Source organism: Asparagus officinalis, chromosome 5, assembly GCF_001876935.1.
Source record: "Asparagus officinalis chromosome 5, Aspof.V1, whole genome shotgun sequence".
In the NCBI taxonomy this organism is placed as follows: domain Eukaryota; kingdom Viridiplantae; phylum Streptophyta; class Magnoliopsida; order Asparagales; family Asparagaceae; genus Asparagus; species Asparagus officinalis.
The window spans coordinates 100,549,886-100,571,990 of NC_033798.1; positions in this window are offsets into that span (position 1 = coordinate 100,549,886).

The window sequence follows — 22,105 nt, forward strand, 5'->3', positions numbered from 1 at the left end:
GCGCACCCAAGGTTGGAAGAAAGAGCGTCTAGCTTCCCTGAACGCAAGTCCTATAACTGCGTTTCAAATCTCTCGAACGCAAGTTCCAACCCTGCGTTTTCGGTTCCTATAAGGGGGCAGACCCACGTTGAGTGCATTCAAACACAGAATTTCAACTACAACAAAGAAACTTCCATAGATTACCCTAACAACAGCAAAGGGGATCCTCAACAAATTGGAATGCATCAGATCTCCCTGAACGCAAGTCTTATAACTACAACCCAAGTCTCAGAGTTGCGTTCAAACCTGTTTTGGACGCAAAGACAAAACCATGCGTCCTCGATAAGCCTGCGTTCAAATCATTCAAACGCAAGGGGGTAATTTTCAGAAACTCCAACATCACAACGAGGCTGCAGCATTCCAGACAAACACAGAAAATGCAAGAAAAGTAGCAGCAGTTCATCTCATACAGATAATAAGTGTTTGAAGAAATAACATAGAGTTATTACAAAATTAAACAAAAGTCGCAGCAGCAGCAGAAGCTCAGAAGATGAGCTTTTGTATTAGATATAGCCTTTTCGTGCTTCGCCAGCACTTCTTCTTCAACTCTCTTATGAAGCTCGACATCAGAAGTCGCAGCAGCAGCAGAAGCCTCTTGTTGCAGCACTTGGATGGCTTCCTTTTCAGCCTGGACCCTCACTTCGAGGGTGGCATCCCCGAGGTTGAATTCTTCCTGGGTTAGCTCCCCTGCATTGAGTCTGGCCCTGGCTTGGCAGCGTTGCTTCTGCAAGCTCCAGATGCGAGCCTTCCTTTCCGAAATATCAAAAGCTCGGGCCCTGGCAGCAACTCTCTCTTTCAGCCTAGCATTACTGATGGCCCATTGGATCTTAGGCCCTAGGTCTGTCTGCTGCAGCTCCTCTAGGTAACGTGCGGCCCCCGAGTAGCGGTAGATCGTCTCCTCAAAACGTCGAGCGTAGAGGGGGTTGACTTCCGCAAGAGCATTCAACCCTTCCTCGATAGAAGCTTGAAACTCAAGGAAAGAGCCCCACCTGTGCATCACAATGGAGAAGGCTTGCTTCACCTGATTCTCTAAACGCCTAGAGAGGAAAAGAGTGCAATTGGGCGACAGATAAACATCCTCATCAGTCACCCACTCGAAGCCCTCGTGCGGGAAGATCGTGGAGATGGGTGGAATGAGAGGAGCATCTTCGGAAATAATAAGGGGAGCAGCAGTAGAAGCCCCACCTTGAAAACAAATAAAAGCAAAATCAATAAAATGCAAACACAGTGGTTTAGATATGCGTCGAAGATCAACTTGAACGCAATGGATCTAGACCCGCGTTGAATCATTATGAACGCAGCAAAATAAGGTTGCGTTGTAAGCTGCCAAGACGAAAAGATTTGATACTGCGGTGTGTCGAAACGAAGAGATCAACCCTTCGTTTTGTCAATGAATGCAGGAGCTTCTTCATGCACTCAAAATTAAAGGTTTGACCCTTCGTTACGACAATGAACACAGGAAGTTCTTTCGGCATCCAAAATCAAGGAGACGAACAGTTTTCGTCAAAAGACACACAAGTTTCTTTTTACATTTAAGATTGAAGAGACGAATCATATTCGTCATCATCAACTAGAATCCATCTAAGGAATTTCAAGAAAACCTATTGAAAAAGAATGCTTAAACGAAGAAGACAGCGAGGCTTACCTTGATAGCCAGGCGCCGGAGGCGTCGACGCCGGTGCAAAGGGGGACCCGAAAGCACTCTCCGACGACGATGTGGGGTGCACCGTCTTTTCACCTCTGCTCGAGCAAGATTTCTTGGAAGCCATGGCCAGCAGATGAAGCGAAACAGTCGAAGATTTTTAGAATTAACGAGAAGAAACTCGTTTCTGAGTTCAAGAAAGAAGTTTAAGCGTTGAGGCTTTTGACAAGACTAATCAGGCCTATTTATAAATAATTAAATGATATAGAGTTCCAAGACTCCCGACGGGTGTGGTCTCTTCGTCATCATTGTAGTCGCTTGGACTTCCGATAAGACGCGGGACAAGACCCTTCGTCCATAAGATAGGCAGGCCAGACTAAACGCAATAATCTGGAGATGCGTTCTTCCAAACGTACGCAGCTCAAGAGCATGAACGCAGGGGGTACCCCTGTTTCTAGAATCAGATTTTTGGAAAATATGCTGCTTGAGTTTAAAACTTCTACAGAATTCAAAACAAAATAGTGGACAAAGTCTTTCCATTGCCAACATTAAACCTATGATGGGTTTCATTTCTACAGAGTTTGAACTCTACGTTCCTCAAAGTTGCTCCGAACGCAACACTTCTAACTTATCGACTCTCATCAATAGAGCGATAGGTCCTCAAAGTTGCTCCGAACGCAACACTTCTAACTTATCGACTCTCATCAATAGAGCGATAGGTCAACTTAGGTCCTCAAAGTTGCTCCGAACGCAACACTTCCAACTTATCGACTCCCATCAATAGAGCAATAGGTCCCCAAAGTTATTCCAATCACAACACTTCCAACTTATCGACTCCCATCAATAGAGCGATAGGTCCCAAAAGTTGCTCCGATCGCAACACTTCTAACTTATCGACTCTCACCAATAGAGTGATAGGTCCTCAAAGTTGCTCCGATCGCAACACTTCTAACTTATCGACTCTCACTAATAGAGCGATAGGTCCTCAAAGTTGCTCCGTTCGTAACACTTTCAACTTATCGACTCCCATCAATAGAGCGATAGGTCCCCAAAGTTGCTCCGATCACAACACTTCCAACTTATCGACTCTCACCAATAGAGTGATAGGTCCTCAAAGTTGCTCCGATCGCAACACTTTTAACTTATCGACTCTCACCAATAGAGCGATAGGTCCTCAAAGTTGCTCCGATCACAACACTTCTAACTTATCGACTCTCACCAATAGAACGATAGGTCCTCAAAGTTGCTCCGATCGCAACACTTCTAACTTATCGACTCTCACCAATAGAGCGATAGGTCCTCAAAGTTGCTCCGATCACAACACTTCCAACTTATCGACTCTCACCAATAGAGTGATAGGTCCTCAAAGTTGCTCCGATCGCAACACTTTTAACTTATCGACTCTCACCAATAGAGCGATAGGTCCTCAAAGTTGCTCCGATCACAACACTTCTAACTTATCGACTCTCACCAATAGAACGATAGGTCCTCAAAGTTGCTCCGATCGCAACACTTCCAACTTATCGACTCTCACCAATAGAGCGATAGGTCCTCAAAGTTGCTCCGATCGCAACACTTCTAACTTATCGACTCTCACCAATAGAGCGATAGGTCCTCAAAGTTGCTCTGATCGTAACACACACCATGTTAACATGGCACCTCTGAGATTTACAAATTTCTTCTAGTGCTTAAAACAAAAAGCATATAAACAATCTATCCTTTGATATTAAAGCATAATTTCATGGTTCCATGTCATAAAATGATATGCAAAAGAAACGATGAAAAACCAAAACAGCGCTACGTTTATTCAAAGGAAAGCAAAGCAACAAGAAGCTAAGTGTTGCCACTACCAAAAGAGCAATACAAGAACTGACGCATCAATTCATCAAACTAAAGGAAACAAGCTGAGATTTAAGGTCAGAAAGTTTCTCTTCATGATCGGTTCGCACTAGCATTTCAGCTCGTTTCCGAAGCTCGTCCTCGTTGGGTAACATGACAGCAATCTTCTGTCTGGCCTCCGCAAGAGCATTAGCTCCTGTGCGGTAATCTACTAGAGAGGTTGCGCTCTTGACGTTGAGCTCAATGACAATAGCTTCTTCTCGTTTGAATTGAGCTTTCAACCTGGTCAACTCTACTTCAGTAGCGACAATCTTCTCCCGTAAATTCTCTAGAGAAGTGTTGGAGAGCGCTAGCTCAGCTTGCTTTTGAGCATGCAGCTTTTGCAAATGTTCCACCTGGACTTCCTCCTCGGCTATATGACGCTGAGCTGCTTCATACTTGTTAAATTCTTCAGCCCGGATGTCTTCGAAAGTCGACGCAATCTGCGCTTGGATATCAGCATGACCTAAGGCCTCCAAGAACCTTAATTGTGCCTCCAGGCGTGAGATAGCTTCTGAGCAACGACGAACGACGTCGACATCACCCACAAACTTGAGGTTATTTAAACTATTTGTGAGCATAGGCTTGAAGGTTTCAAAAGTATCTCTGCCAGCCAATACTACCTCAATCACTTTCTTTGTCAGACTCTCTAGATAACTAAGAGAAATCTTAAGGAAATCTGGCACATCCGTGGGACTCGAAGCAGCGATGGGAGATGGTACGGAAACTTCTGAAGATACAGAGCCAAGTAAAAGACCAGCAGGAAATTTTGGCGTAGTAGCTTGGGAGGGAACGTCGACATCCAGCTGAGATGGACTCGATTGAAGAATCATAAGTTCCCCCGCTCCAGATGATCTGGGAACGTCTACGACTTCTGTAGAAGCTAAAGAAATTGTCAATAAGGTCGTCGGTGGGAGAGTTGTCGTTGAGAGCTCCAAGCAAGGTGGTTCTGATACCTGAGTTGGGGGTAGCATAAGTTGTTGCGTTGAAGCAGGGATGACAGTGCTTGCCTCATGTATCATAGGATCTGTACGAGAAAATTGTTTAAATATAGAACAAAGATTAGTCGTGAGTCAGAACAAACGACGCTTACCAGTGAGAGGCAGGGGAATGTAGGCTGACGCCTTGTCTGAAGACCGTGACGGTGGAATATCCCATTCACCAGGGTCATCATTATCATCACCCAAGTTGTTATCATTTTCATTACTCTCACTTTGGTCACCATCATCATCCATACCATTCTCACCATCGCTATGGTCCATAGGCTCATCTTCGTCTACGGGAGGAAATGCTGGTGGATCCTCGATGATAGTAGGTTTTGATATGACTCCAGTCGTAGGACTTGGCTGTGTATCTCCTACGGGGGGTAGTAACACAAAAGCAGAGGGAGACTTGTCCGCTACTGAATCTTGCTGGGTAGTCACAGTAGGTTCTTGGACAGGAGGTGTATCTTCTTCAACATGTGGGGCAGTGGAGGCAGTATCACGGAGCGTGTCTTCAGGGGCAAGGTCCATACCCCCTGCGAATGATTCATCTCCACATTCTTCTTCATTCAATGAATGGGCAGAAGAGGCAAGGTCCATACCCCCTGCGAATGATTCATCTCCACATTCTTCTTCATTCAATGAATGGGCAGAAGAGGCAGGACCTCCTAAAGTGGGACCAACGCTGGGGAGACCAGGCTGAGGCGAGAGTCCCATAGCAGTTGACTCTCGTTCTTCCTCTTCGGCATGCCATGCTTTCTGAACATCTGACATAAGTTTAGAAGCAGGGGGCTCGAGCGCTAATTTTCGACGAGCTCGTTTGTCATACTTGGCTTCTTCAGCCGGGTCTAGTGCTCTTTTTCCAGTGGCACTCTTACTCCGAGTCTGGACTCTTGAAGGTTCCACCTCGTAGGTGTCCAGCATCCTGACCTCTTCCTGAACTCCCTCTGGTGATTGTCGCCGTTCGTCCTCTGTAATTGCCTTTTCATATGATAAATATTCGTTAGCACCCCGGGCACGGAACCTTTTAGCACTTCTCTTTGAAGCATACCATTTGCGAATGACTCTCAAGCAAGAGGTATTCATGTTGTAAGCTGAAATTTGAGAGGCAGCTTGGTACCACGTGCAAAAGCTTAAAGAAGTACGAACGTTGGGCATCTTATGCGGCAGTCAGAATTTCGCTCCCGTACATCCTGCTACCGAGTAATACCAAGCTCTTGCTCCTTCATACACATTACCTGTGTACGCAAGAGTAGGGTTTGGATTCCCGACGTAAATCTGATCATAGCCAAATTGCTGAGAAAAGTGATAAGGCTGATATGGTTCAATAAAGCACTTCCTCAATTGCCGAAAAATAAGATAGCCTGGGCGAATATTTATGAGCCACCAAAAGGCACCTCTACTGAGTATGGTAAAAGAATTTCGTCCCAGAGTGTCTTGATGGATCTCTCCATACGCACCGCCCTCGAAAACGGGAAACTTGCAAGCGATCTCGTAATTATAGTCCCGCCTCAATATCTCACGGAATTTAACTTGATACCAACCAACCCATTGAGCGGTTTCTAATTGCTGAACAAGAGGAGCCGAGGTGTCACTTGATTCAGGAGTCGACATTATCGAAGGGCAGTGCAACACAAACCAAGATACCAAATAAATATATGGCATTGGCACTCGAGGGGTCGGAGTTTGAATGATAGTCTTCCCATCTGAGTCCAACTTATTGACGGCGACAAATTCAGAAGTGAGTTCCCGCAAACCACTCTGCAAGCAGCACACCATGGCTGAAAGAAGATTTAAGGGTCGTCCATGAGCTAGAAGTACAGCAGGGTATAACACCTCTACCATAATAGCGTCCACTGGCCTGGTGGGTACTACACAACGCTTCAACCAAAGAGTAAGAAAACCCGCGAACAAGGCCATATCGGAGATTAGAACTTCTGCCTGATAATAGAAGCTTTCGAAGGTGGTAAAAGCTGGGAAGACATCCTCCTCTACCTCGCAAGTGTAGTGGGAGGTCGCATCGTTGATACGCTCGTTGATTTCTTCAAGAGTACTTGCGGCTAAACGAGTCACCTCAGCATCCTTGTCCCACAGATTTCGAAAAAGATATTCTGCCCATTGTCCTTGTTTCACACCACTGGCCCTTTTCCCAGTAATTTGTGCACAGATCTGGAAATAGCACATCAATTCCCAATAAGTGTCATAGATGTCGGGGGCATCATGCTTCAGAATCTCCAATTCCCTATTTCCGGGGACGAACTCCTCGTAAGGCAGCTCTTCAAAAGATAATCCAGAAATTTTAAACATCTCATGAAGAGCGAAGCCTAATTCACCAGCAGGAGTGAAAAAGGTACCGGTGTGAGGATTATAAAATTCTAGCATAGCAAAAAGCCCGCTGTAATTTGGAGAAATTCCATATCGAGTGGCCATTATTGGAGTCCTCAGCTCTGAAATCCTCAAAGGTTCTTCCAGCTCCTCCAAGACAAAATTTATCATCCGAGCCCACCACTCTGTCTCACTCGAATGTACCCACGTTGGAGCTCTAAAATCTTGAGCAGGGAACTCTCCTTTGACAGAGATAAATTTTCTAATGAAGACTTCCGCCAGCTTAGCAGGTTCACCGACGGGATGTTCCTTCTTGAATAAGCCTGGTTTCAAGGCCACAAATTGATTAAAACCAGCCGGATGAGTACCCCGAGGAGTAATATGCCCAGTGGCAACACCTCCCTGGTCCTGAACAAGTTCCCAATTCATTGACCGTGGGATGGAACCGCACTGATAATAAGAAATCGGCCACATTCGCTCTAGGTTGGGAAGGAAAAGACGACGATTGTTGACAGCCTTCAGCCATTTGTAGTTTCCCTCCGACATCCGCTTGGGGTCCATTTTAACAGAATCCCCGAAGAGGAAGGATGGTTTCTTTAAAATCTCACGTTCGGCGGTCTCAAATTTAGCATCCGTGACTAAGGATCTAAGAGTCTCGGGGAAGGCTTGAGTGATGAACTTCGCCCGCTCTTTGTTGGTATCCTGGAATATCAGATATTCGAAGGCAAAGCTGAAAATCGTATTTTTCTCCGCACCTCCCGCATGACCGAAGTAATGGTTGAAAGAAAGAGGCTCATTGGAGTAGCACACTGCAAATAGAAAAGTCAGTCAATTAAACTCAGGAGTCTAACTCAAGAAGAAAAATTCTGGATCTACGTCCCATCCAAGATTTTAAACGCAAGGCCCAGACTCGCGTCCAGGTCCCAAAACGTAGGGTTTCGACCCGCATTTGAAGTTTCAAACGCAGGGTCTCAACCCGTATTCAAAATTTGAAACGCAAGGTCTGAACCTGCGTTGAGATATCATGAACGATGGAGCTAACCATGCGTTTTAAGACCGAGAAACACTAAGTACGATCTATATGTTCTAATAGGGGAAGGCAAACCCCTAATCAAAAATTAAAGGGAGGGAATCTGTTAAGATAACTTTCAATCGTCCAGACTTACCGTTAATTAAGGAAGTTGGAGACGACGGAGCGGCGGCGTGGACATCTCTGGGGGTTTTAGCCGAAGGAGCACCCTGAGTTTGGGCGATCTTGGATTTGGAGGTCATTCTCTTCTTAGGAGCCATTCTAATAGTGACGAAGAAGAGGTAGAATGGATTAACGAAAGATTTAGGGATGAATTTCTCCTTCGTTGAAACACTGAAGAAGATGAACAGGAACCCTGTTAAGCGGTTGATAGGAAGGCAAGAAAGAGAAAAGTCGAACGACTTTTTGATTTGACCTCAGTGGTCTATTTATATATGGCTGTAGTCGTCAAATCAGCACGAGATTTTAGGCAAAAAATCCCACCTGAAACGCGATTTTCGCATTTTCAAGTAAGGGGCCTTAACTCCCAAACGCATCACCGCACTCAGCTGGTTGAACGCATGATTTAACCAGACGTTTTAGTAACCGACCTCAGCCGATCACACAACTAACCCTTTCAAAGAGGTTAATATTCCAAGTGATGACGATATAGTGGGTTCCTCCGAGGCTGTCCTCCTGACTAAGCTGGGGATGAAGTCCTTTTCATACAGGCTTGTGGTTCTCTCCGTCTATGACAATAGATTTGTCTTAAGCCAGGAAGTGCTCAACCTCCCTGAAGATGACGAACTTGGTCAAACAAGCTAAAGCTCAAGTCATTATTGACGAACTAAAAAGAGGATGTCAACGAATTTGTCTAAGACCCTGAGATGCTCCATTCAGTCTGCGATGAGGTGCATTCAATCTACAAAATTTTGGGATCCAAAGTATTCCGAAAATTCGTCCCAGTCAACCGCGAACTTTCAAAAACTTTGGAGGGGGTTCTGTAGGCTGTCTAAAAATCACAATGGATAGCTGATCCCCATCAAGCTCCAACAATAAAAGTTATAATCAGACGACTTTCTTGTTACCAAAGGAAAGCTGCAATCAAAGGATTTCCCTATGGATTAAGAAGAAATTACAAGTCAACGATTTCTTCACATCAAGAGGAAGAATTCACCCCTATAGTCAAAACACAAGTGGCTGCGTTCCAAAAGTCAAAGCAACACAATCATTGCATCCTCAGCTATCAACACAGCCCCATATTTGAGATGATTGGTCTTGATGGCTGCGACAACAACATGACTAATATTATATTAGCAACTATTAGAGGCGCTGATGAGCAGTGTAATGATTTTAGAAAAGCGGGAAGATCTAGAGAGCTGTGGGCAAATATTCAACATACTGAGAAGCGTATGGTTAAAGCCATGCAAAGAGACCTTAGTGGAGATCGTGACCTGCAGTTGATAAAGCATTATTAAGATGCCTCAATTGTTACAAATGGCCTGAATAGGGCCTTCTCGAATGGTCATTGGTGTCATCCATATATAAAGACAAAAAGAAGGGCAAACGCAGCCTCAAACCGCTGCAGAACGCAGCCTCAAACCGCTGCAGAACGCAGCCTCGTCCGCTGCAGAACGCAGCTCCAACCACTGCAGAACGCAGCTCCAACCGCTGCAGAACGCAGCTTCATCTGCTGCAAACACAGCTCCAAATCACTGTAGAACGCACTCCCAAATATTGCGTTCAAGCCAGAACGCAAGTCATGGTTTTGACTTATTCAAACATGATCTATACAGTTTCGGAAACCGTTTCTCACCCATGATCTGAGGAGTGGTTTACGTGGGTTGTTACACCCGATTAATGGGGCGACTAAACCCTCATTTAGGCGCGGATTATAGGGGCAGTTACACCTCTAATATCCCTATAAATATCAACAAACTCAACAGAGTTCAGGGAGGTCGAGATTTGGAGGATCGGATTTTCTAGAATTGAAAGGGCGGATTTTCCAAAATCGGATCTTTACACTATCAAAAGGGGGGAAACCATCTGCAACAGAAGAGTTCCAGACAATCGATACTTGGCTTATTAACCGAATTATTTTCGGTTCAAACAAATCTTTTCTTATTAGAGTTTGTTACTCATTCTGAGCTACAATACTCGTCAAGAGTTATCAACCAGACAAGGCAAGTTCGACGTAAGCATTCGAAGGAAGTACTCCATCGCCACCGTGAAGAACCCAGAATTAAACAAAGAGGAGAATCAAATTCATTCTCTTCTCTTTTATAATCAGGAAATCCAATTGTAATCGAGAGTTGAAAGAGTTGTAAACATTCTTTTTCTAAGTAGTTAGAGAGAATAAAATTCAACACAATTCTTTCATTATTTCTTTTACTGCAAATTTTCCACAAACATATATATATATATATATAGTAAAACTCCTATCCACTTAAGTGGATAGGAGGCCTTGTCCACCAAACTTTTTATCCACTCATCTTGTCTCAAGATTTGTGACATCAAAAGATGCACAAATCTTAAAAGATTTTTTATATCAATCACGGATACAAAATTTGTGCTTGTTACCAAGCATACCCATTATATATATATATATATATATATATATATAGAGAGAGAGAGAGAGAGAGAGAGAGAGAGACTTATGTCAACTTAAGTGAACGTCCACTAAGTTTCTTATCCATTGATGATTACTTGATTGAGCTACATTGTAGATGATCCGCTCCGTTGAACTTAATCTATATATTCTAAAACCCCAACACACCAAATTTGGGGTGAACCCGTCGTGGTTTGACCCTTCATCTACTCATACTAATTTTAACGGTTTCGAATGAATAAAACTTTTTACATGGCTCGAAAGGAGTTGGTACTGCAGGGATACGTGGATGCAGATTTTGTCGGTGATCATGATACAAGACGAAGCACCACGGGGTATGTTTATACATTAGGGTCGACAGCAGTGAGTTGGGTCTCACGTTTGCAGAAGATTGTGACGTTGTCCGAAAATGAGGCAGAGTATGTCGCAGTGACCGAGGCGAGCAAGGAGAGGATTTGGCTAACCGGGTGCCTGGAAGAGTTGGGTCTGAAGTGGGGGAACGAAGTGCTTTATTGTGATAGCCAGAGTACTATACACCTTGCCAAGAACCCAGTATTTCATGCCAGAACGAAGCACATCGAGTTACGTTACCACTTCATACGCTCGATGATTGAGGACGGGAAGTTACAGTTGGAAAAGATTTTGGGGAGCCAAAATCCTGCTCGATGATTGAGGACGGGAAGTTACAGTTGGAAAAGATTTTGGGGAGCCAAAATCCTGCAGATATGTTAACTAAAGCAGTCACCATCCAGAAACTGAAGTTGTGCACAACTTCAGTTGGACTTCATATGTAAGAGATGAGGGCGTAGCCACACAGGAGAAGATGCTTGTTAAGAGAGAGCTTGCTGATGGCGGTATGGTCTCCAAGTGGAAGATTGTTGGAAATGGGTGTAGGCCCATACCTTGTCAGCAGCAAAATGAGGCGAGCTCTGGCGAGGCTTCAGGCGAAGACAGGCGCGGATGAACTCGAACAGGCGAATCTCGAGGCGGGATGAGTTGCGGGCGATTTCGAGGTAGGCGCTACAGGCGAGATTAGAGTCGAGCAGGTGGACTTGGATGATTGAAGGCGAGCTCGAGCGGCCCGCTGCAGGCGAACTCGAAGATTGCAGGCGAGTTCGAAATTTGCCTCCCCCTTTCCTCTTTCACCTGTGCTTTTGGGAAACAGCTGGAAACAGCTGTTCTGGCCCTAGGGTTCTCCTATAAAAGGAGAACTGTGCATGAGAAGATTTCTGAGAAGAATCTCAGAGTGATCTTTGAGAGCTGGGTGGCGGTGTTCTTTTGGAGCGTCTTCTTCTCCTCCCCGATCTTTTGAGCACGAGATTTCAAGTGAAAATCTCGGTTATTAAAGAGAGTTCCTGTAGCAGAGTTATTGAGGAGAGAGGAGATTTTCAACTTTGAAAATCTCAGCACCTTTTGTTTGAACAACAGATAGTTTCTATTAGTTCTTATTTTTTGAGAGATCTCAAGTTGAGATCTACTCTTTTACAAGCTTTGTAATCTTCTTTGATATAAAGGAAATTATTTGTGTGGCTCCCGAGGATGTAGGCAAGTTGCCGAACCTCATTAAAATCGTTGTTCTTTGTTCTTGCAATTATTTTTGATTTGTAGTGATTCCTTTTTTCCATTGCTCAACACAAGATCCGGTAGGGCAAATTCTGCAGAACGGGTATCAGAGCGTATCTGATATTTCCCCCAACAACTGGTATCAGAACCCTTGTTCAAATCTGTGTGCGTAAGAAATGGCCGAAGAAGGCAAATCAAAAATTGAGAAGTTTAACGGATCAGACTTTGCCTACTGGAAGTCACAGATGGAAGACTATCTGTACCAGAAGGATCTTTACCATCCGTTGATGGGTAAAGCAAAAGGAAAGAAGAAAGAAGAATCCGACGAGGACTGGGAAATATTAGATCGAAAAGCTTTGGGGCAGGTCCGATTAGCCCTCGCAAAATCTGTAGCACAAAATATATTAAAGGAGAAGACGACGGTAGGGCTTATGGAAGCGCTCGCAACGATGTACGAGCAACCGTCAGCTACAAATAAGGTGCATCTCGTCAAGATGCTATTCCACCTCTAGATGGCAGAAGGATGTTCCTTCGCGATACATCTCAGCGAGTTCAACACGATTGTTGATCAACTTATCTCAGTCAACATTAAGTTTGATGACCAAGTGCATGCCCTATTGATACTATCGCAGTTACCGGATAGTTGGGTAGGTTGCGTAACCGCAATCAGCAACTCGGCGGGAAAAGAGAAGTTGAAGCTGAAGGAGATGGTAGCTATGATTCTATCCGAGGAGGTTAGAAGAAAATCGAATGAATCAGAAGGTTCGGGTTCAGCCCTAAGTCTTGAGCAGAGAGGAAAAAGCCATAACAGGGGGAACCAAAATAGGAATCGATCGAAGTCGAAGAAGAAGAGGTCAAACTCGAAGGTGAGACCCATCAAGGGAAAAGGTTAGAACTGCAGCCAGGAGGGCCACATGTCTTCTACCTGTAAAGCACCAAAGAGAAATGAGCAGGAAGCTCATATTGTGCAAGATGCGCTGATTCTCTCTATGGATAGTGATTCCAATTCATGGGTTATTGATTCGGGAGCCTCATTCCATGCCACTGCCAATAGAAGGCTATTTCAGAACTATGTAGCAGAGGACTTTGGAAAAGTATATTTGGGTGATAATGAAACCTGTAGTGTTATTGGAAGAGGCGACGTGCAAATACAGTTGAAGGGCTCTAAGTGGTCTCTGAAGAATGTCAGACACGTACCGAAGTTGAAGATGAATCTTATTTCTATAGGTCAGCTTGGAGCAGAAGGCTATGTTACAACATTCACCGGAGATTCGTGGAATCTCCAACGGTAAAATGGTGGTTGCCCGTGGCAACAAAACCGGTACCCTCTACCTAACTTCACACGCGAGTGACACCCTCGCGATTGCCGCAGGCAAGGAGAGTGCAGATCTGTGGCATAATAGGCTAGGACACATGAGTGAGAAGGGTATGAAGATTCTACACTCAGAAGGGAAGCTAACCGGCATCGATTCGGTAGAAGTCGGTGTTTGTGAAGATTGCATATTCGGGAAGCAGAAGAGAGATAGTTTTCTAAAGGGTGGAAGACCACCTAAAGCTCACAAGCTAGAGCTTGTTCATGCAGATGTATGGGGTCCAGCTAGCGTGTCTTCTCTTAGCGGTTCGGTGTACTACGTCATCTTTATCAACGATCACTCGAGGAAGGTGTGGGTATACTTCATGAAGCACAAGTCGGAGGTGTTCAGCATCTTCAAGAAGTGGAAAGCCATGGTGGAGAACGAGACAGATCTGAAAGTAAAGTGTCTGAGATCAGACAATGGTGAAGAATATAATTTGGAGGAGTTCAAGAAGTTCTGTGCTCTGAACGGGATTCGTTTGGAGAGGACTACTCCAGGGACGCCGCAACAGAACGGCGTAGCAGAAAGAATGAACAGAACGCTGACAGAACGTGCGAGGAGCATGCGTCTACATGCAGGTCTACCAAAAACTTTTTGGGCGGACGCGGTGCATACAGCAGCGTAGCTGATAAATCACGGGCCATCAGTTCCATTGGACTTTGGGATTCTGGAAGAGGTTTGGCGTGGCAAGAAGGTTAATCTCTCACACTTGAGAATCTTTGGGTGCGTGGCATATGTCCACATCAGTGACCATATCAGAGATAAGCTGGAAGCTAAGTCACCGAAGTGTACATTCATTGGATACGGTATTGATGAGTTCGGGTATCGTCTTTGGGATGAGAAGAATAGGAAAATCATTAGGAGCCGAGACGTCATATTCAATGAGGAAGTGATGTACAAGGACAGGGACAATGCCAAGGCGGGCCAAAGCAGTGGAAGCAGCACTACGGATGCAGACGCATCCGAATACATGGATTTGGAGGAACTTCCAGATGGGGGAGACAACGTCAATTCTGACCAAAGAACGGAGGAGACTCCAGGTGCAGAACCGACTACCCAGGGCGAGGAGCTTAGGAGGTCATCCAGAGTTTCCAAACCGAATCCCAGGTATCTCTCATCACTAGATTACCTACTTTTGACAGATGACGGAGAACCAGAATGCTATAAGGAGGCTATGCAATTAAGCGAATCTCAGCAGTGGGAGCATGTAATGCAAGAAGAGATGGATTCTCTCCGCTCGAATGAGACATGGGAGTTAGCCCAGCTACATGCACAGAAGAAGGCCTTACATAACAAGTGGGTTTACCGAGTCAAACAGGAGAGTGATGGAAAGAAGAGATACAAGGCCAGATTAGTTGTAAAGGGGTTCCAACAGCGGGAAGGAGTGGATTATACGAAGATATTTTTCCCCGTTGTGAAGCTCACAACCATCAGGGTGGTGTTGAGCTTGGTAGCTGCTGAAAATCTCTACCTTGAGCAGTTAGATGTGAAGACTGCCTTTCTTCATGGCGACTTGGATGAAGAAATCTACATGAAGCAACCTGTTGGCTTCATTGAGGAAGGAAAAGAAGAGATGGTGTGTAGGCTCAAGAAGAGCCTATACGGATTGAAACAGGCTCCACGTCAGTGGTATAAGAAGTTTGATAACTTCATGCAGAGCAATGGCTATGACAGATGCAATTCAGATCATTGCTGTTACTTCAAGAGGTTCGGGACCAGTTATATCGTGTTATTGTTGTATGTTGATGACATGTTAGTTGCAGGACCGTATTTGCAAGAGATAAACAAGCTGAAGAAACAGTTAGCAAATGAAATTGCCATGAAGGATCTGGGTGCAGCGAAGCAGATTCTTGGGATGCGGATCAGCCGAGATGCGGCTGAGGGGACGTTGAAGTTGAGTCAGTTTGAATACATTGAGAAAGTACTTCAGAGATTCAACATGCATAATGCTAAGGTTGTTAGCACGCCCCTTGGAAGCTAGTTCAAGTTGTCTGGTGAACAATCATCCAAAACTGATGCAGAGAAGGAGCACATGAGGAAGGTGTCGTATTCATCAGCCATTGGTAGTCTGATGTACGCAATGGTTTGCACAAGGCCGGATATTACCCATGCAGTGGGAGTTGTGAGCATGTTTGCAAGCAACCCAGGGAAGCAGCATTGGGAGGCCATGAAGTGGATATTGCGATATCTGAGAGGGACTACGAATATGCCACTATGTTTCGGGAGAAAGGAGTTGGTACTGCAGGGATGCGTGGATGCAGATTTTACCGGTGATCATGATACAAGACGAAGCACCACGGGGTATGTTTATACCTTAGGGTCGACAGCAGTGAGCTGGGTCTCACGTTTGCAGAAGATTGTGACGTTGTCCACAACTGAGGTAGAGTATGTCGCAGTGATTAAGGCGAGCAAGGAGATGATTTGGCTAACCGGGTGCCTGGAAGAGTTGGATCTGAAGCGGGGGAACGAAGTTCTTTATTGTGATAGCCATAGTGCTATACACCTTGCCAAGAACCCAGTATTTCATGCCAGAACGAAGCACATCGAGTTACGTTACCACTTCATACGCTCGATGATTGAGGACGGGAAGTTACAGTTGGAAAAGATTTTGGGGAGCCAAAATCCTGCAGATATGTTGACTAAAGCAGTCACCATCCAGAAACTGGAGTTGTACGCAACTTCAGTTGGCCTTCATATGTAATAGATGAGGGCCGAGCCACACAGGAGAAGATGCTTGTTAAGAGAGAGCTTGCTGATGGCGGTATGGTCTCCAAGTGGGAGATTGTTGGAAATGGGTGTAGGCCCATACATTGTCAGCGGCGAGACGAAGCGAGCTCCGGCGAGGCTTCAGGCGAAGGCAGGCGCGGATGAACTCGAACAGGCGAATCTCGAGGCGGGATGAGTTGCGGGCGATTTCGAGGTATGCACTACAGGCGAGATTAGAGTCGAGCAGGCGGACTTGGATGATTGAAGGCGAGCTCGAGCGGCCCACTGCAGGCGAACTCAAATATTGCAAGCGAGTTCGAAATTCGCCTCCCTCTTTCCTCTTTCGCCTGTGCTTTTGGGAAACAGCTGGACACAGCTGTTCTGGCCCTAGGGTTATCCTATAAAAGGAGAACTGTGCACGAGAAGATTTCTGAGAAGAATCTCAAAGCGATCTTTGAGAGCTGGGTGGCGGTGTTCTTTTGGAGCGTCTTCTTCTCCTCCCCGATCTTTTGAGCACGAGATTTCAAGTGAAAATCTCGGTTATTAAAGAGAGTTCCTGTAGCAGAGTTGTTGAGGAGAGAGGAGATTTTCAACTTTGAAAATCTCAGCGCCTTTTGTTTGAATAACAGATAGTTTTTGTTGGTTCTTATTTTTTGAGAGATCTCAAGTTGAGATCTACTCTTTTACAAGCTTTGTAATCTTCTTTGATATAAAAAAAATTATTTGTATGGCTCCCGAGGATGTAAGCAAGTTGCCAAACCTCGTTAAAATTGGTGTTCTTTGTTCTTGCAATTATTTTTGATTTGTAGTGATTCCTTTTTTCCATTGCTCAACACAAGATCCGGTAGGGCAAATTCTGCAGAACGGGTGTCAGAGCGTATCTGATATTTCCCCCAACAACTGGTATCAGAGCCCTTGTTCAGATCTGTGTGTGTAAGAAATGGTAGAAAAAGGCAAATCAAAAATTAAGAAGTTTAACGGATCAGACTTCGCCTACTGGAAGTCACAGATGGAAGACTATCTGTACCAGAAGGATCTTTACCGTCCGTTGATGGGTAAAGCAAAAGGAAAGAAGAAAGAAGAATCCGACGAGGACTGGGAAATATTGGATCGAAAAGCCTTGGGGCAGGTCCAATTAGCCCTCGCAAAATCTGTAGCACACGATATATTAAAGGAGAAGGCGACTGTAGGGCTTATGGAAGCGCTCGTAACGATGTACGAGCAACCGTCAGCTGCAAATAAGGTGCATCTCGTCAAGACGCTATTCAACCACAAGATGGCAGAAGGATGTTCCTTCACGATACATCTCAGCGAGTTCAACACGATTGTTGATCAACTTATCTCAGTGAACATTAAGTTTGATGACGAAGTACATGCCCTATTGATACTATCGCAGTTGCCGGATAGTTGGGTAGGTTGCGTAACCGTAATCAGCAACTCGGTGGTAAAAGAGAAGTTGAAGCTGAAGGAGATGGTAGCTATGATTCTATCCGAGGAGGTTAGAAGAAAATCGAAGAATCAGAAGGTTCGGGTTCAACCCTAAGTCTCGAGCAGAGAGGCAGAAGCCATAACAGGGGGAACCAAAATAGGAATCGATCGAAGTCGAAGAAGAAGAGGTCAAACTCGAATGTGAGACCCATCAAGGGAAAATGTTGAAACTGCAGCCAAGAGGGCCACATATCTTCTACCTGTAAAACACCAAAGAGAAATGAGCAGGAAGCTCATATTATGCAAGATGCGCTGATTCTCGCTATGGATAGTGATTCCGATTCATGGGTTATTAATTTGGGAGCCTCATTCCACGCCACTGCTAATAGAAGGCTATTTCAGAACTATGTAGCAGGGGACTTTGAAAAAGTATACTTGGGTGATAATGAACCCTGTAGTGTTATTGGAAGAGGCGACGTGCAAATACAATTGAAGGGCTCTAAGTGGTCTCTGAAGAATGTCAGACACGTACCGAAGTTGAAGAAGAATCTTATTTCTGTAAGTCAGCTTGGAGCAGGAGGCTATGTTACAATATTCACCGGAGATTCGTGGAAAATCTCCAACGGTACAATGGTGGTTGCCCGTGGCAATAAAACCGGTACCCTCTACCTAACTTCACACGCGAGTGACACCTTCGCCATTGCCGCAGGTAAGGAGAGTGTAGATCTGTGGCATAATAGGCTGGGACACATGAGTGAGAAGGGTATGAAGATTCTACACTCAGAAGGGAAGCTAACCGGCATCGATTCGGTAGAAGTCGGTGTTTGTGAAGATTGCATCTTCGGGAAGCAGAAGAGAGATAGTTTTCTAAAGGGTGGAAGACCACCTAAAGCTCACAAGCTAGAGCTTGTTCATGCAGATGTATGGGGTCCAGCTAGCGTGTCTTCTCTTGGCGGTTCGGTGTACTACGTCATCTTTATCAACGATCACTCGAGGAAGGTGTGGGTATACTTCATGAAGCACAAGTCGGAGGTGTTCAACATCTTCAAGAAGTGGAAAGCCATGGTGGAGAACGAGACAGATCTGAAAGTAAAGTGTCTGAGATCAGACAATGGTGAAGAATATAATTTGGAGGAGTTCAAGAAGTTCTGTGCTCTGAACGGGATTCGTTTGGAGAGGACTACTCCAGGGACGCCGCAACAGAACGGCGTAGCAGAAAGAATGAACAGAACGCTGACAGAGCGTGCGAGGAGCATGCGTCTACATGCAGGTCTACCAAAAACTTTTTGGGCGGACGCGGTGCATACAGCAGCGTAGCTGATAAATCACGGGCCATCAGTTCCATTGGACTTTGGGATTCCGGAAGAGGTTTGGAGTGGCAAGAAGGTTAATCTATCATACTTGAGAATCTTTGGGTGCGTGGCATATGTCCACATCAGTGACCATATCAGAGACAAGCTGGAAGCTAAGTCACTGAAGTGTACATTCATTGGATACGGTATTGATGAGTTCGGGTATCGTCTTTGGGATGACAAGAACAGGAAAATCATCAGGAGCCGAGACGCCATATTTAATGAGGAAGTGATGTACAAGGACAGGGACAATGCCAAGGCGGGCCAAAGCAGTGGGAGCAGCACTATGGATGCAGACGCATCCGAATACATGGATTTGGAGGAACTTCCAGATGGGGGAGACAACGTCGATTCTAACCGAAGAACGGAGGAGACTCCAGGTACAGAACCGACTACCCAGGGCGAGGAGCTTAGGAGGTCATCCAGAGTACCCAAACCGAATCCCAGGTATCTCTCGTCACTAGATTACCTACTTTTGACAGATGACGGAGAACCAGAATGCTATAAGGAGGCTATGCAATTAAGCGAATCTCAGCAGTGGGAGCATGCAATGCAAGAAGAGATGGATTCTCTCCGCTCGCACGAGACATGGGAGTTAGCCCAGCTACCTGCAAAGAAGAAGGCCTTACATAACAAGTGGGTTTACCGAGTCAAGCAGGAGAGTGATGGAAAGAAGAGATACAAGGTCAGATTAGTCGTAAAGGGTCCAACAGCTGGAAGGAGTGGATTATACAGAGATATTTTCCCCTGTTGTGAAGCTCACAACCATCAGGGTGGTGTTGAGCTTAGTAGTTGCTGAAAATCTCTACCTTGAGCAGTTAGATGTAAAGACTGTCTTTCTTCATGGCGACTTGGATGAAGAAATCTACATGAAGCAACCTGTTGGCTTCATTGAGGAATGAAAGGAAGAGATGGTGTGTAGGCTCAAGAAGAGCCTATACGGATTGAAACAGGCTCCACGGTAGTGGTATAAGAAGTTTGATAACTTCATGCAGAGCAATGGCTATGACAGATGCAATTCAGATCATTGCTGTTACTTTAAGAGGTTCGGGACCAGTTATATCGTGTTATTGCTGTATGTTGATGACATGTTAGTTGCAGGACCGTGTTTACAAGAGATAAACAAGCTGAAGAAGCAGTTAGCAAAGGAATTTGCCATGAAGGATCTGGGTGCAGCGAAGCAGATTCTTGGGATGCGGATCAGCCAAGATGCGGCTGAGGGGACGTTGAAGTTGAGTCAGTCTAAATACATTGAGAAAGTACTTCAGAGATTCAACATGCATAATGCTAAGGTTGTTAGCACGCCCCTTGGAAGCCAGTTCAAGTTGTCTGGTGAACAATCATCCAAAACTGATGCAGAGAAGGAGCACATGAGGAAGGTGTCGTATTCATCAGCCATTAGTAGTCTGATGTACGCAATGGTTTGCACGAGGCCGGATATTACCCATGCAGTGGGAGTTGTGAGCAGGTTTGCAAGTAACCTAGGGAAGCAGCATTGGGAGGCCGTGAAGTGGATATTGCGATATCTGAGAGGGACTACGAATATGCCACTATGTTTCAGGAGAAAGGAGTTGCTACTGTAGGGATACGTGGATGCAGATTTTGCCGGTGATCATGATACAAGACGAAGCACCACGGGGTATGTTTATACCTTAGGGTCGACGGCAGTGAGCTAGGTCTCACGTTCTCAGAAGATTGTGATGTTGTCCACAACTGAGGCAGAGTATGTCGCAGTGACCGAGGCGAGCAAGAAGATGATTTGGCTAACCGGGTGCCTGGAAGAGTTGGGTCTGAAGCGGGGGAACGAAGTTCTTTATTGTGATAGCCAAAGTATTATACACCTTGCCAAGAACCCAGTATTTCATGCCAGAATGAAGCACATCGAGTTACGTTACCACTTCATACGCTCGATGATAGAGGACGGGAAGTTACAGTTGGAAAAGATTTTGGGGAGCCAAAATCCTGCAGATATGTTGACTAAAGCAGATTTTGGGGAGCCAAAATCCTGCAGATATGTTGACTAAAGCAGTCACCATCCAGAAACTGGAGTTGTGCGCAACTTCAGTTGGCCTTCATATGTAAGAGATGAGGGCGGAGCCACACAGGAGAAGATGCTTGTTAAGAGAGAGCTTGCTGATGGCGGTATGGTCTCCAAGTGGGAGATTGTTGGAAATGGGTGTAGGCCCATACCTTGTCAGCGACGAGACGAGGCGAGCTCCGGCGAAGCTTCAGGCGAAGGAAGACGCGGATGAACTCGAACAGGCGAATCTCGAGGCGGGATGAGTTGCGGGTGATTTCGAGGTAGGCGCTACAGGCGAGATTAGAGTCGAGCAGGCGGACTTGGATGATTGAAGGCGAGCTCGAGCGGCCCGCTGCAGGCGAACTCGAAGATTGCAGGCGAGTTCGAAATTCGCCTCCCCCTTTCCTCTTTTGCCTGTGCTTTTGGGAAACAGCTGGACACAGCTGTTCTGGCCCTAGGGTTCTCCTATAAAAGGAGAATTATGCACAAGAAGATTTCTGAGAAGAATCTCAGAGCGATCTTTGAGAGCTGGGTGGCGGCGTTCTTTTGGAGCGTCTTCTTCTCCTCCCCAATCTTTTGAGCACGAGATTTCAAGTGAAAATCTCGGTTATTAAAGAGAGTTCCTGTAGCAGAGTTAGTGAGGAGAGAGGAGATTTTCAACTTTGAAAATCTCAGCGCCTTTTGTTTGAACAATAGATAGTTTCTGTTGGTTCTTATTTTTTGAGAGATCTCAAGTTGAGATCTACTCTTTTACAAGCTTTGTAATCTTATTTGATATAAAGGAAATTATTTGTGTGGCTTCTGAGGACGTAGGCAAGTTGTCGAACCTCGTTAAAATCGGTGTTCTTTGTTCTTGCAATTATTTTTGATTTGTAGTGATTCCTTTTTTCCATTGCTCAACACAAGATCCGGTAGGACAAATTCCGTAGAACGGATGTCAGAGCGTATCTGATATTTCCCCAACACATGGTATCAGAAAAATCATGCACATTGGCCATGAAATTAATAAGGATTTTATAAAAATTAATACCGTTGCGTGAGTCCAATTTTCAGCCCATGAAAAAGATGCTTCACTTGTAAATGTTTGTTACAATATAAAAATATAACTCTAAACTCTTACGGTCTCACCACAACTTAAGTATTCTGGTGGATTGATTGGGTTCTTTCACATTTATAAATCATGTTGTTACTTAAATA